Genomic DNA, 18,801 nt, shown 5'->3' on the forward strand with positions numbered 1-18,801 from the left:
TCTCTCTCTCTCTCTCTCTCTCTCTCTCTCTCTCTCTCTCTCTCAGACAAGATCTCACTAGCTTAGACTGGTCTCTATAATGATCCCCCATCTTAGTTTCCCAAGTACTGAGATTACATGACTGTACTACCAGGCCTGATGTTCTTCTTTTTCTTTTAACTCTCGATTGAAATAAAATTGTATCTTTTACTTTCATCTAAATTTATTTTTTGTTATCTAGTCTCACATTCCTTCAGGAAACATACTGCTGTATTACTGCATTTTTCTCTGCCTTTACTTCTGTTCTTATTTCTACTTAAAATGTACTACTCTTCTAATCCCCATAGCTACTCAAATACAAATTGCAGGGAAATAAAAGTGTAAATAAAGTTAGACAAAAATAAACAAACTGTGGGTTGGTTTGTCTATGGAGACCTATAGTCCAGATTCCTAACTTGTCCTATATGAAACAAATCACCCACAACTCTTCTATCTTCTTCTTAGTAAAGGTAATACAAAGATACGTCATTAATTACTGTTTATAGCAGGTCTTAAAATAACGCACAGTACACCAAAATGATTTTCATGCATTGTTCCTCAGAAAATTCTAAGAAATAGGTCATAATTTCCATAATTGTATTCAACAGTTAGAATAGGAGGCAGTAAGTTTAAGTTACAGGGAGAGAAGTTTCAGCTTAATAAAAGGAAGTTAAAGTTGCTGAAATATAGACGTAGCTTTCTGAAGGATATACTTCTATGGAAGACAGTAAGCTCTAATTCTTCCCACACAGGTTGGTTGTTCATTTGATGAATACATTCAAACTACATTACTGAACAATGATGGCAACTCTATTGACAAATAGAATTAATAATCTTTTCCCAAATGCCCAAGAAGTTCATATCTGTAATCTTCTCCATGGCTTTCCTTTTAAATATTTTTTAAAATTTAGAACCCACTGCTGTTTATTAACCTCACAGAAACCTAGAAAGTACCAAATGCAGGCAACATTCAGTTTAGTATGCAAAGAAATTAGAGAACAACTGTTAAGGAAACAATTTTTGTTAAATGTAAATATGTTATTCCATTATTCAATACTCTTAAAGGAAATGACATTTATATTTTTAATTATATTTAATTTCTATTTTAAATCTTTTTTTTTTTTTTTTACAAGTATAGGTTATTATTTTTAAAGCTCTGTTTTATGCTTCCCACCCCTGCTGTTGCTGCTTCTTTTAATGGAAGCCCCTCCCCTGACTGGTCTGCCTATTATACCTATTTATCATTATCATACCTATTATGCCTATTTATCATTCAAAATCTAGATTTAAAAATATTTTCTTAGTATGTCTTATCTCATTTCCTACCCAGTTACTCACATTTTTTTTGTGTGTGTACCTTTTTTTATCACTGTTTTTTTTTAAACAGAGTCCTTAGGAAAATGCCTGACATTAGTAGAAGTTTACCAAGTGATAAAAACATGAATGGAAGAAACAGTATATTTCACTTATCTAACTTTTTAAAAAGTATTTAGTCTAAAGGGTATTTCTGAATAACTTAAAAACTGGACCATGGCCTATCCATCCTCTGATGTTAGAACCCAGCACTGGGTATACTATGTGATGAAACAAAAATATTTAAGGAATTCACCTCTGGCTTATGTGGTTTTAAGTACTCAAAAGAATTAAATGTCAAAGAAATATAATTATCCCTATATTTACCCAAGTAGGATTTGATGTAAGAGATGAAATCCCTAAGTGTAGAAGTTGACTCTTGAAGTAATTTTTACCTTCCTTTCATTGTCTATGAACCCACAGCTATGGTGTATGTTGTCATAGCCAAGGGAAGCAGCTTCTGAGGTAGATATTAAAAAGATCAATAAAATTTTAATCTCATACAGCACTAGGAAGTTTTCCACTGTTGGAGATTAAAATTTGCCATAAATGCAAGTTAGAAAGTACCTGAAGTTCCATGTCAATGCGGAAGAGCTCTCAATGGATGGAAGCAGTTTCATAGAGGTTGGTGGAGTTTTCTTTACACATTTATACATTATAGCACTCGCAACAGGATCATTTTGGATAGGTAAGGCCACTTAAGTCACTGTATTTCTACAAATAAGCACTATGTTGTCTGGTTTTACATTTCTCTCCATTTAAAAGAGTTAGATAGGGTAGTCTAGACAATCCATTTACATAGACCTGATCCAGCAGTGTATTTAATAAATGTTTATATTGGGTTAAGCTGTGTGAAAAATGAATACTTATAAGTAAACAACAAAACAGTGCTGGGGGTGTAGCTCAATGGTTGAGTATGAGTTTTCCATATGGGACACCCTAGATTCAATCCTCAGCCTTGCATCACCCCTCTAAAAAGTCACACGTTACCAATGATCAAATGTATAGAGCCAAACTCCAAATGAACTAGATGATTTTAAAGGTCTCTTCTACTCTGGGGATTTCATAGCCTTGTAATTCAAACATAAAACATCATTGGTCAATTTCAATGCTTTGGTTACTAAACTATTTTGCATATCAAACTACTGCCCTCTTACTGTGTACTAACATGGCTTCCTATTCTTGCCCTTTTTGAAGTTATCTCATTTCAAAGTTATTCATATATTAAATATCTATCTGCTCCTTAACCTGATGAACATTAAATTCCATGATGTCAAGAGATTATACCCCTGCCTTGTTTACTGCTCCATCTGAAATGCTAAGTATAGTGTCTTACCCTAGGTAGTGAGTATTTAAAAGAATATTTGAATAAACAAATGGTTTGAAAAAAGGTAAAAGCAAACTCCTAGAGACTATGTATAAGTTCCCAAATTAGTATGAGTAAATACTGAATCTAGGTTTTTGCTGTTAAATGACTAAAGTTTTTCTCGTTTAGGATCAGTAAAACAGTATATTTTTATGAATTTTGAAGAATATAATTTACATTTTTCCCCTACTCTTTACAAAAGAAGTACTAGGGAATTTGGTTCAGTCATAGAATTCAACGTATTAGTCATAAAGAAATCCTGAACCACAAATGCACAATTTTCTGAAAATCAAAGAACACAGAAAATTAGTTGCCTGTCTATAATTAAAAATTACTTTGGTAAGTTACTTAGCAAACAATCCTATAATACCTACCTTCTCATTTAAGTAGAAACACATCTCAAAAGCAGTACCTAAAGTATGTAATAGACTCTAAATGCACTGGCTATTGTGCTTATGGATCTCCCTTTTCTAAAAAGCAGTTGATCATGAATATAACATCTTTCAACCATAAGCACAGTTTCAATTAATGTTTCCCCATTACCCAGATTAGGATTCTGATGCTGTGGTCTTCCTACTGCATTCTTTCATACTAGAAAAGGAAATCATTGTTTATAATTGGCATGACAAATGCCAAGAACACCCACTTATTCAGAAATGCCACTAAAATTTTAATTTTTATTTAATTTCATTTGTATATGGTGGCACTACAACATAATACACATGCATACATACATACTTCTATTCTGATAAAGAGGCATTATAAAGACCAGAATATATTTTAAGTCATAAAGTTAAAATAGTATTTATAAATGTGTAAAAATGCATATGCAAAATAAGTGACAATTACTTATTATTTTTTAATTTTTTATTTTAAAGAAAAAAACAAAAACATTGACTTTAAAAACAAGTTCATAAGGGATTAACAATGGCTAATATATTGCATATTGTTATCTTCAAAGTAGTTGCTCAGATTACAGAACATAGGCATGAAAAAACTGATCAAAGCACAAACTATTTCAATGAGCTAAAGAAATTAGTAGTGTAATAATCTTAGCTGTTTTATATATTTTTTTTTCTCTCTTCTTTTTTCCTTTCTCCCATCCCAGTTGTTCGTTCATTTTGAGCAGTTTCTTTATCTTTCACAATACCTGTTGTACATTTTGGATCTTATTTATTCTTTCAATTTCTTATACTAGGGAGACAATATGATATTTACATATGTAAGTCTTATTTCACTTATAAGTATGGTCTTTTTTTGTCTTTTTCCTTTTTATCAGTACTGGGGATCGATCGAACTCACGACTGCCTACTTACAAGGCAGGCGCTTATGCCGCTGAGCTAAATCCCAGCCCCATAAGTATGGTCTTGAGCTGCATCCATTTATATCTACAAAAGCCTCAAGTGTATCCTTCTTTATAGTTGAGTAGTATTCTACTATATAAAAATACTACACTTTTTTTATTCATTCTTGGTTCATGCCTTTGAGTAGTTTCCAAGATATAGATATTATAAATTGTGCTGCTACAAACATGGGTGCACATATATCACTGTGGTATGATGTTTTTAATGCTTCTAGGAAAATACTCAGAAAAGGAATAGGTCAAATGGGACCTCAAATCCTAGTTTTTTGAGGAATCTCCACATTGACTGTACCAGTTTATACTCCTACCAACAGTGAAGAGTTCCTTTTCCCCCACAGCCTCTCTAGCATTTGTTACTGGTTGATTTCTTAAGGACAGCCATTCTTTCTGGGATTAGGCAGATTCTCAGTTTTGTTTTAATTTGCATTTCTCAAATGACCAATGATACTAACATTTTTTCATGTATTTGTTTGCCATTTGTATTTCTTCATCTGAGAAGTGTGTATTCATCTCAGATCCCATTTTTAGATTGGTCTTTGAATTTGTGGGGTTTGATCTTTTCAATTCTTTATAATGTTTAGATAGTAGTCTTTTTTTCTGAGGGATAGCTAGTTAAAATTTTTTCCTACTCTGGATATTTCAATGAACAAAATTAATAAACAACAAAAAGTAACTAAAAGTATTTTGGGATACTATTGAATAATACCATATGCTATTTCTGAATGTGCTCACAGATTCAAGGATGTATTTGTAACACTGGTTCTCTTTTAAAAAAGAAAAATTACATAAGGTGCACCTTTAAAAATAAATATTTTATTTTTAGAGGGAGATTGGCCTTGTTGATTTTTTGTTAACCTAATCTGTCACTACTGAAACATTAGATCATTTTTCTTGTATAATACAGATAACACATCACATTAGTAAAAGTAACAATCATTTAGGCATTTGTTCTAGTCTTAGTTTTAAAGACAAAGTTTTTAATGACTGTGGGCCACTGTTTCTATAAAATCTATTTAAGAAGAACATAGATTTTATGCTACAGTGAGTCCCTGACATATTACTGATACAAAAATGTATACATTAGCCAGACATAGTGAAGCATTCCTGTAGTTTCAGCTATTCAAAAGGCTGAAGCAGAAAGATTGCAAGTGTGATATGAGACACTGTCTACAAAATAAAAATGATTTTTAAAAAATAGCAAAGAAAAAGGACTGGAGATGTAGCTCAGTGCCAAAACCCTGAGCTCCAAATATACACTTGTACTATATAGTTCAAAATACTACAGTAGATAGTCCATTTCACTCAATTTCCATTATCCTAACTCGGGCAAACTGAAATTCAGCAAAACAAGAGATAAGGGATAAAGCACTGAAAAAAGAAAAAAGGAAAGAAGAAAATTTTAACAGTAATTTCCTAGGGAACCAAATTCTGAAATAAAACAACCTAAGAAATAAATGCTAGTATTTTTTCCACTTTGCAAATAAAGTGATGGAGACATAGACAAGCTGAGTTAGTAACTTGCCCAAGATCACAAAGTGGTGTGCTTGAATTACTATATCTGTTGGTTCTGCAATGCTTTCACTTACCACTATGATACGTTAAACCAAACTATTTATCTACTTAAATGGTATTTGGGGCTCTTTTTTTCTTAATAGCTTCCTCAATTTTCCAAATTTCCCATAACATTATTAACTTCACAAAGGACCTGTATATTGCTCTAGATTTAATTCATCAGCAGCTGTCTCTTTTCTTCAGCCTATGTTAATAGAGATGCAACAAAGTGTATATACAGAATTTTCAAAAAAACATTCCACTTATGTGCTTTGAGATTTATTTCAGCAATTGGAGGGAGATACCACCCGGAATCTGACAGGCAGGTACTGACTTGAAAATAGATCATTCTGAGTGATAATGTGTGAGTTGTTTCTGAACATCTGTGTCTTACTGGGGACTGGGAGAAGGGGATCATTTTTTCTTTTTCTTTTTTTCTTTATTAAAGGAAGAAGGGAATACAAAAGCTTGGGAATACAACTACTATGTCCGTGGGGAAAATACAAACTCAAAAACTGAGAAGACCTCTTTCTCAGTTCAAAGGTTACTTCTTTCCTTCTTCATTTTTTAAAAACATACTTGAAATAATTAAATAAGCCAAAAAATTTAATCAGACCATGTCCTTAATATAAACACATAGAAGAAAAAACCAACAAAACTATAGTTTTTCCTATGACTGACAACACCAATACTCTCTTATATTTTTAAATAAATGACTACATATTCTTCTCCACTAAGTAACTGTAAACAGGATAACCTGGTTAATGAATTTATTTTTGTAAGGATGCAGAGGTTTAGACATAGACAATGTCACAAGACCCAGGAGTATAGAAATCAGCAATTCTGGCACCACTTATAAGGTATTATTAGTGAATGAATGAGTATAATGCTTAACAGGATAGACTTGAGGGCTAATTCCTAGGTTTAAATAATACCTATGCCATTTACAGACCTTGGACAAACATTGCTTCAGTTTAACAGATAATAGCAATACCTACTTCATAGGGTTCCACGAGTAAATATTTTCAAAGTACTTAGAAGAACACTTGATTCGAATAACTAAGCATTTATGGAACAAAATAGGAAAATATTAAGGGAGAGGAGCCATAAAAAGGTGAAAAAAATTGAACAACTTTTAACTTTCTTTACTGACTGATAATTCTGTCCTTCAAACACCTCACTTACCTCTTTACTATAAATATCTTTACAGATTCCTTCATTCACCAGAACCTACAAGTTAGTATCATTCTAGATTCTCTGTACTTTTTCTTTTCCTTCAGTTTACTGAAGTGTTTAATCTCTTTTTTTTTTTGTACTGGGGATCGAACTCACAAACATGTGCTAGCAAGGCAGGCGCTTATGCCGCTGAGCTAAATCTGCCTCCCCACCAAGTGTTTAATCTTTTTATCACAGAACTCTTTTAATGTGTTCACTAAATACTTCAGAGTATAGGTCACTGCAACTACAATCATGTAAAAAAGCCTGTAACCTTATCAAAAAGTATTTGTTTAACAAGAGTATTTTTAATCCTTCATTCTATCCATAGAGAATATTAGAAATAAGACACTACACACTCTGCAGCATGATCATATATGCCTTGAAGTGAAAATGCTGATCTCATAAATTATACAAGAAGTGAAAAATGGAATCCTTTTGTGAAATAATTTTCAGTTAGGAAGCTAAGATAGTAGTTTGCAGAATCCTGGGTATATATTCCAAGTACATCATTAAGAGAAAAGCATAAATCACTTGTGCTCTTCCTAGTATGGCCTAATTAGCAATTACTAGCCCAACCTTCTAAACTTACCCAATTACACATTTTTGAAAAGAGATTTGTACAGGACTTACTAGTCACCTGATAGCAATGCTGTAATAATGTGGAGCTGTAATAAACTAGTGCCTTAACTTTCTCATTCAATAGTATTTATCTTCCTCCTCTACAATAACAATTACATAAGGAAATATAGTCATTAATACTGACAACCAAGATCTATTGACTGTACAGTAAGTGCTATTTAAATACTGCTAAATCTGAGTATAAATTTTTCTGCTTTGTTGATAGGAACAAGCATATCCAAAGCAGTTTGAGGAAAGAATAGTAAATTTCATCCATCAAATTAGTTTTTTGGAGTGTACTTAATTTCTCATGACATTTGTATTGTTTGTGATATTTTCAAAAAAGGAAAGTGTTGTCCTTGAGATATAGAATCTTGAATGTTTATCATAAGGTAATAAACTATCCACAATATAGTATATAAAAAAAGTGAACTTTCAGTACGATACTTAAAAATTGGATACATTTTCAAAGTACTTATGGACTGACTGGTTTGCCATTTTCTTTACTTATTGAAAATATAGCAAATTAACAGAAAACAAGAAACTAATTTGGGGGGGGTCTTTTTCCTTTTTATCGGTACTGGGGATCGAACTCACGACTGCCTGCTTGCAAGGCAGGCGCTTATGCCGCTGAGCTAAATCCCCAGCCCAAGAAACTAATGTTAAAGAGTACTTATTACACGTCAGCAATCTGCTAAGGCCCTTATATCTAATATTTCTTACAACTCAGTGAGAGTAACTATTTTGCTGATTTTGTGCATTTGTAAGGCAAAAATTACATTCTATTTTTACCCAAGTGATATACATACATGTGAAAAAAAATCAACAGTACTTAAAATCAAATAGGCTAAAAAAATAGCAATTCTCTTTAGAGTCTAACTTGTAGTATTGATATTTTTTGTTTTCATTTGGCTTTTTGGGTCTTGTTATGTTGTGCAGACTGGCCTTGAACTCACAGAGATCCTCCTGCATTAACCTTGAGAGATGGAATTACAGGTGTGGGCCACCACACCTGATTTCTATTATTTATTATTACAAGGCACTTTTATTTATTTTTCCTGATTGCTTTCTTTTTTCAGTTTTTATTTTTTATTAGGGCATGTTCGCAGTACATAATGATTACATTTCTTGTGGGAAGTTGGTACTTCTTGTTCACTAGATGTAATCTTGTCTTTGAAGTCTGTCTTCACATTCATTGAGGCAGTTTTTCTAGCTTTCAACGGAATTTTTGATTTCCTGGCTATCTCTCTGAATCTGTTTCAAGCATTCTATTTTCTTCTTATATTGTTCATTCAAGGTTTCCATCTTTTTGCAGTACTTCTCTATTTGTTTTAACTACGCCTTCTTTAGATGTGTTCAGCATTTCTTACATTACATTTATCATTTCTGGTTTTACTTGGGAGATTATTTCTGATCTGAGTTCCTTTACTGCTTTATGGAGATGTTTCTTTACTTCAGTTGCTAAAGTTTCAGGTGTGCAGCTTACACTTTCTTCTACGTCCATGTCTCATAGGCTTGTTTGAGATGGGCTGGATGTTTGAGATTGCATTGTGCTCTTGTTTTGTCATTTTCCTGTATTCCCCGGGGCAGCCAAATGAATGCAAAATCTCAACTGTTTCCTGGGTTGAGGATGGCTGTCTGTACTGCAGAGAGTTTTCCCAGTTGAGTGGGGGTCACTAGGCAGGCCTTACCAGGTTCACAGTGGCACTGGAAGTCTCCCCGAATTGGGGGAATATGCTGGGTGGACCTTTAGCATACCCTACGTGGCACACAGAAGCTCACCGGCTCCTTGAGGTTTCTAGGTGGGACCCTACCAGGTTCTGAGTGGCGTACCAAGGCTGAATGGCTAGATGGAGTACACTGTGCAGACTTCAGCTCATGCCACACAGTGCATCAAAGCTCCCTAGCTGCTTGGGGTGCTGGGCGGGGTCCAAGAAGGATCCCAGTGACTAATACCAAAGGTCCTTGGCTGTTTAAGGATGCTGGGCAGGAACCTGCTGGGTTCCTGGCGAGATACCCAGGCTGCACGGCTAGGTGGAGTTCACTGTGCAGGCCTTCAGCTCAAGCCCTAATGGCCAACATTATTACGTGAGGCCAAATCTTTTTTTCTTTATTTTGCATTAAGTCCTTTTCCCCCCTCTCTGGGAGCCATATCTACTATTGTAGAAATTTCTAGCCTTTAGTGGCTACTTCAATCCAAGTGTTATATGCACTGCTAATAATATTCTGTTTTAAATGCAATTTCCCTCTACCTTATTTTCAATCACACCAATGTATTATTAATCTTTTTTTTTTTTTTTTTTGTCTTTTTCCTTTTTATCAATACTGGGGATCGAACTCACGACTGCCTGCTTGCAAGGCAGGCGCTTATGCCGCTGAGCTAAATCCCCACTCCCACACATCAATGTATTATTTCACTAATTCTACCCCTACTTGATCTAGTACCTAATGTATACATCTGAACATTTCTCTGTAATTCCTAGTTTCAAGAAATTGATGAAAAAGACTTGTTAAAATGGTTTCTGACTCTGATGGCACTTCTCTGATTAAAATGAGGAAGAAAAGGACCCAAAAGCCTTTAAGTGAAAATAAAAAAAAGAACTGAAATGATCTTTCCTCTATTACCAGTTGACTTTTTAATTCAGTCCTTTTACTTCCTTCCCTTACAGTGAATTCATGTTCTTTTTACTCAATTCCATCATTAATTTTTCTTGCTATTCTTTACTTTTTAGAGAAAGAGAACACTAAAGGAAAAATAACAATTTTGTAAGCATAAAGAAAAAACCTGAAATAGACGGAAATTTCCTTTGTGGTGCATTACATATCAGTTAAAATGGGGGGGAGGGGGTTGGCCTGCAAATATCTGAAGGCAACAGGAAAAAAATAGGCTATATGTTTAAGAGAAGTAAAAGTAATCAGGGCAATGCAGTGAACACACAGCTTTATGAGGAACTGGGGAGATTCTTAGGTATTGCTACCATAGAGATCAGTTGGCTGATAGGTACCAAGTAATCATAACAAGATAAATGCTTCATCCCTGGAGTCAGCTCCAGCCTCCTGCGCACATAACCAAATTAGATTTCCCACCAATCAGATTTATAAAATCTTTTGCTTGGAGTACAAACTGAAAAGGCTGTGGTAAACAGCTTAGCCAATCCTGGGCTGGGGGGGGGGCAGTATTTGGCTACTTTTACTTAATTTATCTGAAGAATATATACTTGGGGGGGTTGGGAAGTCAGAGGCCTAGATCAAGTTCCCAAAATACATTTAAAAATGCATTATTAAAAACTCCACAATCTCTTTCTATCCTTATTATATAATAGATGGGTGCTCTATTAGAGGAAATGAATTTGTCAAGCTGTGTAAATGAGAACAAAAATTATTTTATTATCCCTCTGATGTTGGGGGAAATTTCAGTGCCAGATGAAGCCAGATATCAGAGGGAAAAAAGTAATGAGCAGAAGCTACTTTTTAAGGTTACTATCAATATTCCCTTCCCTAATTACTTTTTATTCACTGTTCACTCGCTTTTTAAATTTCTTCATAAAGAACTGAAACATATCTTCAGTATACGTGAATTTCTTTCTTTCCTCTTTTTCTTATTTTTAACCAATATTATCATTATTATTTAAGAATATTAATTTATTCATTTGATTAAAAATTTAAAGGTTAAAAAGCATTATATAATGAACTCCAGAAAAATGGCTATCATCAAGAAATCAAGTAATAAATGTTGAAGAGCCTATGAGGGGAAAAAAAGAACCTTTCTATATTGTTTGTGGGAATATAAGCTAGTGCACACATTCTGGAAATCTCTATGGATATTTGTCAAAAAAACAAAAATTAGAAATTCCATTTCACTCAGCAATTCTTCTAGTATCTTTTGAAAGAGTAAAAGACACCATATAATAGTGATACACACATACCTATGTTCACAGCAGCACAACTCCTAATAGCTAAATCTTGGAAGTGGCCTACATGTCCATCAACAGATAAATGGTAAAGAAGATGTGGCATTTATACACAATGGGATACTACAATGCCATAAAGAAAGTCATCTGTAGAAAAATGGATATACCTTGAGACTATGTTTTAAAAGAGTGAAATAAGATGCATAAGCTTAAATATCACATGGTTTCTCTTATATGAGGAACATAAATTATAACCAAAGAGCAAAATAAGACATACTACAAACAGGAAACACTTTTTTTCTATTGGGAAAGGAACCAAGCATTGAGGGAAGAAGTAGGAAGAGGAAGGGAAAGAGAACAAAAGAGAATTGTGACGTGTTATGTACATGTATTAATTTCCCAGGAAGAATGTAATCATTACGTACTGCAAACATATCTTAATAAAAATTAAAAAAGTGTTTTATAATGAAAAGTCAATCTTGCTTCCACTGTGAGCCATTAGAGCTCTAGTTTTTTCTAAGAAACAGTCACTGTTAAAAGTATTCTTCTGTGTGGTCCTGGAGTTAACTATGCACACGTGTACGTGCATACACATGCTTATATGGATATAACATTTGTTAATCACAGTATAATACACATATGCATTTCTGCACCTGCTCTCCCCAACTTAACAATGTACTTGGAAACTGTTTCATATTAGTGCACATGGAACTACTTTTTTATTTTACAGTAATCCATTATATGGATTTAACATACTTTAAATAATCTATGGATAATTTTTGGGTTGTGCCTACTTGTTTGCTATTACAAATAATAATAATCTAATGATTGTGTGACAAGGTCTGAAGGATAAAGTATTAGAAAGTAGATTCTTATTTTTCATAAACTGTATACCTGCACAGCTTTCCCTTGAAAAGAACAATGTGGCATTAATAAACTACAATGCTCATTTTCTTCTATTCTTCCAAATAAAATTTTCAGATTTCCTAATCTCACAGCTCATTACAGTTTAGATTTGCTTTTATCTGACTATAAATTATGCCCAATGTCTTTTTCTTCTAAGTGGCATTACTTTTCCTTCCTGTGCATGCTATATGTCTCATTATTTTTAAAATTAAAGTTTACATTTATTAACAAAATTATGAAAGCCATTTACAAGGCCTGTTTTTAAAAATGGCAACTCCCAGCCTTCCTTGTCAACCATTTATATTCCCTGAAGCAACTGCTTTCATCTCAGTCATTTTGGGGGAGTTATCCTAATATATTAAGTAACATGGCTGTACCAATATTTAAAAATCTTTCCATTTTAGACATCATTGATTTCCTGATGTGGTAATGTGACTTCTCTCCCATTACCTTGCCATGTTTTTTTCCTGGTACCAGGGATTGCGCATTTGCCAAGCAGGCACTTACGCCGCTGAGCTAAACCCCTGGCCCCAACCTTGCCAGTTTTGCACACACCTCCTAGTCTCTTACCTCCTTATTTGGTAGTTTCATGGCCATTTTGCTAATGACAAATTTACAACTATACATGCTATCTAGGCTTCAGCCACAGAGTAAATTCATATATAATGTAGCAAATTGGTCATGAGCATAAATACTTAAAGCAAATTGTTTTGGTACAGATTCCATTTTTGTCATTTATTTACTATTTAATTACTTAACCAACTTATTACTTAACCTCTCTGCACCATGGTTTATTTATTTATAAACAGTTACAGTAACAGTATCTTATGGGTTTACGGGTATTTAAAAATTGATAGCATGTAAAGTGCCTGACATGTAAAAAAGCACATTCTCCATCTTCTTATTTTGTTTGCCTTATGGTTGCTGTTTGATTATTTGATAGGTTTCTATATCCTACTTCCTAATTTTACCCCACATTTACTCCTTGTTTAAATGCACTCAGCCTTTAAAAATTTCTAGAGAAATTTTGTGTAAACCTTCCTGAGCTGCTCCAGCCTGACTCATTGCATACTTTCTATACTTGGTACAGAGCTGCTAACTCCGTTGTCTCTGGAAGTGCTCTCCTGAGAGTTCCCTTTGTTTCTTCCCTGTGCTGGATTTCCTGTCCTCATTCTCAGTGCAGTGTATCTTCCACTAGCTTCAAGAGAAATGATGTGTAGGTGGTAATCTTTTTAAAGTCTTGCATATCTGAAAATGTCTTTATGTTATCTAGTGACTAACAGGTTATACTTAAATACAAAATTCTAGATCAAAAATTCCTTCAACATTCTGTAGGCTTTCCTGATTGCTTTCTGATCCTGCTGATAGGAAGTGTGAAGCCATTCTGATGTCAGATTATTAGTATGTTATCTCTTTTTCCTTTCTTTGAAAATTTGTAAGGCTGTCTGTGACAGAGACAACTTCAACTTCATAAAGATGTGCCTTGTCCCAGGAATTCAGTAAGTCCTTTCAATCTGAAAACTTTTACACGTTAGTGATGGGAGATTTGGGGGGAATTATTTTGTTAATGTTTTCCTCCTCTTTATTTCAAACTCAGTTTTGCTATTGAACTTTCAGGCTGATCTCAAAATTTTATCTTTTCACTCCTCTTTGCATCCTGAGATATTATTTCCCAAATTCTATCTTCAATTCTTCAATTAAATTGTTTTAATTTTTTGACTGACACATAGTATTTATACCTGTTTATGAGGTATAAATTAATGTTGTGATTCATGCATACATTGGGTAATGGCAATTTGTATTTCTTACCTTAAAGTTTTATCATTTCTTTATGGTGAGTACACTGAAAATTCTCCCTTCTGATTACTTTGAGACATGTAATACATCACTATTAATTATATTCACTCTGCTGTACCATGGAACACAATGTTAACAGACTATATTGATGACTTTTATGAATCAGAAAGTGAATCCTTGAGACTTGACGCCATCTGCTGGAAAATTTACGAAATAATCACAAATCACAAATCACAAATGACAATGACAAGTGCCCTGGGAATCACCTTCACATAAGTAAAAGGATCTCTACTGTGGTAGGATGAAGATTTTTACTATCTATCTATCTATCTATCTATCTATCTATCTATCTATCTATCTATCGGTACCAGGGAGTGAACTCACAGCCACATACTTGTAAGGCAGGTGCTTATGCCACTGAGCTAAATCCCTGGCCCCAATTTTTACCTTTTTAAAGGATAAACCTGTTTAAGAACAGGCGGGTAATAAGGTTGGTTCTGTTACAATGCTTGTTTTGAAAATGTTAGTGCTCAAACACAATTTATGTATTTTAGGGAACAATTTGCACACTGCATGAATTTTGCTTATGCACAACATATGATAAACATCAGGTAAACAAAGAAAAGTGTATCCAGCTGAACAAAGCCATGTTGAATACACAAAACATTCATTTCCAGATACAGCTTAAATAACTATTAGCTGCTGAAGTTTACTGAGTCTGTATACCAGCAGGCATTAGCAATATGAAATAACAGCAAGAAAATTTCTTTCATAAATGTATAGCTCATAAAAATGTGCATTGTTCAGCTTTTATTCTTCCCCTTTGTTAGAGTTCTTCCAAGGTACTTGACAGCTATGTTCTGAAAATGAAGCTGACTTCATAGGTTATATTTACGTTGTAATTAAAAATATTTACTAATTCTAGTTGTGCACTCATGTAATTAACATACCACCCACTATTGTTTATACACAAAGAATTCTACCATCTGAAGTAATTTCCTTTGGAAAACTTGATTGCTTTCTATGGTTGGAATTTATCTTTTAATGAACAAAATAAAGTCTAGATATTAAAAATCTGGAAGTAGGTGCTTGAGAAATGATATTTATACGCCCAAGAGTACATCAGATCACATTTTCAGTGGAAAAGAATTTGAGGAACCGAGATTCGTATCAATTTTAGGTTTTCAGTAATTTGTAAAGGTTCGTGATCAAGCTGTCCAAGAACTCAATGGTATCATCTCCTACTACTCTTCTTCTTGTTTACTCCACTCCAGCCTCACTGGTATTTATGCTTTTCGTGGAACCTTCCAAATTTTGTCTTTTTTGAGATAGGATCTCACTAAGTTGCTACTAAACTGCCTAGGCTGGGCTTGAATTTGCAGGCCTCCTGCCTCAGCCTCCCAGAGTACATACCATTATCCCCCACCGCATGTTGGGAAATGAACCCAGGGCTTTCATACGGAACTACTTCACTTTCTTTTTTCATTTTTTCAGCGCATGTTTGTGTTGTAGGGGTTAGCGACAGGGATATCATTTTGCAATTCTGACCTTGAGAACTGGAAGACCCTATTGTCTTCTAATGTATAATCATGGTATAGTCCTTCATTTATTTAGATCATTTATTTCCTTTAATTATGTTTTATAGTTCTCTATATGGAAGTCTTGGCACATTTGTCTTTATATTTCCCCACTTACTATCTTGTGTTACTGGGATAAATAATTACATTTTTCATTTCCAATTTGCTAGTATACAGGAATATCAGTAAAAATACAATTGTATATGTTATTTTATATATTAACATATTTTTGTTTCTACATTATTCATTCTTTCTAACTATATAAAAGTCTTCTAAAAGCAAAAATCTGATACTTTTTTATTCTTAGGGACTGGCATAGACTATAATATATTTAGAAATTACTCTGAAACATTTGAAACAGGAAAGTTTACATAATGATAAGACATCATGAAATAAAGATAGAACAGAATAATTACCAGTCAAGATTAGATGGGCATGTACTCTCTGCTGACAAAGGATAAAGATGAGTTTTTTTATACAATGGAGTACTACACTGCAATAAAGAATGGTAATAAACAAGACATTTATAGCTAAATGGATGCACCCTGAGAACATACTTTTAAGTGAAATAAATTGAACACATATGTTTAAATGCTGTTTCTCTAGTGTAAGAAACTAAAAGTGTAAATAAGGATCAAAATGTAATAGACACAGAGAACTGGGAAGAACATGTTCAAATGGGAAGGGCATTGGGGAAGAATGACATGGAAAAAAGAAAGAATAGAAGGAAAAAATGGAAACAAAGCTTGTGTAAATAAGGAGGGAAAGGAGCTGAAGAGAGAGGAGAATGGAGAAAAAAGCAAGATATAGCATGTAAAGGTATAAATTCCCTATGGTGAGTATTATATATATCTAAAATGTACCAATAAAATTTTAAAAAGGAAGAAAAAAGATGAGGTGGGCATGAAAGGAAGAAATAGCCCTAGAAGCTGTCTTTTTCTTCTCATTTTTTATAAGAGTAGCGTCCTGTGCTAATTTAAGGGACTTAGTCTGAAAACAACCATGAGGAGCCATGAGTCAGGACTGCTGCCAGACTTGTAAGGGCAAAAGGCATAGGACTGGCTCTGGCCAGACACGTCTGCCCCATGTATTAGCTCACCACTGGCACCAGCACCTGAACACACAGTCCTCTCTTCTCTAACACTGTCGTAATTCTCTGGACCGTGGTTATACCCCCTCAAAGTCTGCTGACTTTTGTGTGTCAAAATTTGAATAGTGTAGTCAACGTTCCCTAAAGTAGTAAAGATAGTAGTCAACATACCACTAAAAATAACAAAAACAAAGGAATTGGAAGAAGGTGACTGTGAACTAGTTCAATGTACATGAAGTATCAATGTATGTGAAATATAAACAGGTTAAAAAAATGGTATCATCCAGACAGGTTTTCAATATAAAGTAGGCTCATACCTAAACATGTTTTAACACTTGCTGAAACAACACAATGGAAATAAGACAACCAGAAAATATATCTTCTCCAAATATAAACAGCTAGAGACATCTACTAACTTGACTAATTTCTGTAAAAGCAATCATAGTTACCAGGTAAAAAGGGAAATAAAGGATTCAAATTCTGACCAACATTCAGAAAACAATAAGGCAAAACCAAACCAAAACCTAATTTTAGAAAACACAACCAAATCACAGAACTATAAGTAATGACCATCACGAAGACAACAAATGATTCTATTTTTCTATCTACCAAAAGTCTATGACTAAAAGTAAATAGGACAGTAAGCACATAATAACCAATAGCATCCAGAACCAAAGCACTTTTACTTTTCAAATTACTTCTATATTTTTTTTTTCTTTTTCATTTTTATTGGTACCAGGGATTGAACTCACGACCGCCTGCTTGCAAGGCAGGTGCTTATGCTGCTGAGTTAAATCCCCAGCCCTATTACTTCTATATTTTGAATGATACAATACTTATAATTATCTGGCTAGTTTAAACATTTACGTGCCCACTATAAAAAATTTAAAAATACTGAACAATACATTTGGTATGAAATTGGGGCTGGCAGGAGCTAAGGGTAGTTGCTTTTATGTTGACATTAATTCCTTTACTATATGTAATAACTGAAATGAGGCATTTTTGTGGGATTTTTGTTTGTTTGTTTTTAATGGTACTGGGAATCTAACCCAGTGCATATTGTGCAAGTACTATACCACTGAGTTACATCTTCAGCCCAGTATGTTTTTTGTTGTTGCTTTGAAACATTTTTTTTTTCTTTTCCTGAGACAGGGTATTGCTGTGTAGTCTAGCTGACCTTAAACTCACTATGTAGTCCAGGCCACTCTCCGACTCACAGTGATCTTTCTGTCTCAGTTTCCCATGTGCTGGGATTACAGGCATGTACCACCATGCCCAGCTTCTGATAATGGGTTTTCTTCTTCTGTTGTCCACTCTAATCACAGTTCTGAATTATATGAAATATGCAAAATTACCTTATAGCTCAGTTACTTTTTTCTCGTTGCTGAGACAAAATACCCAACACCCAAAATTAAAGAAGGAAAAGTTTATTTAGCTTACAGTTTGTAGAAATTTCAGAAGTTTATAATCAGCTAGCTCGAAGGCAGGGTGGCACAGCAGAGAAGCAATAGTTCATAGTAGTAAAAGACACCAAAGCAACAAGAGCAAAAAGGGAGGAGTGCGAGAGAAGACTTTTCCAGTCCTTTATATTGCATGTAGGCCACCCCCCCTAGGTTGGGTGAGCACTCACATCCATAATCCCAGCACCAAACAATGAATCAATCACAAACTCTAGATTCAGCTATCTTCGAAAAGCACCACCCCCTCACAACTGCATGAGGCTTTGGGGTGGGGTGGGGGATTCAGACACAAACCATAACACTTAGGCTAAGCTATATCTAAACCACTCCATAGTTAGTTCTATTGACTTTCCTACGAATATTAATCCTTCAACAAGACTACTGTTGCTCTTTCAAAATCGAGAGCTGAGCAATAAACACAGAAACAACATGTCACCCAACTTGCATGGGACTAAAGAGTAACTTTATTAGCTAGCACTCAGATAAATTCTAGCTCTGTAAAATAATTTGTCACCTGCTTATACACAATAAAACTATCTAATGACTCAAGTCTGGATTAACATGCTAATTTCA

General features: G+C 34.2%; 1 protein-coding gene across 7 annotated transcripts in view; it reads right to left on the reverse strand.

Moving 5' to 3' along the window:
• Positions 1–18,801, reverse strand: part of Rasal2 (RAS protein activator like 2) — a 305,910-nt gene that overhangs the window by 133,102 nt on the left and 154,007 nt on the right. The gene's annotated exons all lie outside the window — the stretch shown is intronic.

This window comes from Cavia porcellus, unplaced genomic scaffold (assembly GCF_034190915.1).
Source record: "Cavia porcellus strain 051 isolate PalLab524CR breed Dunkin Hartley unplaced genomic scaffold, mCavPor4.1 scaffold_29, whole genome shotgun sequence".
Lineage (NCBI taxonomy): Eukaryota > Metazoa > Chordata > Mammalia > Rodentia > Caviidae > Cavia > Cavia porcellus.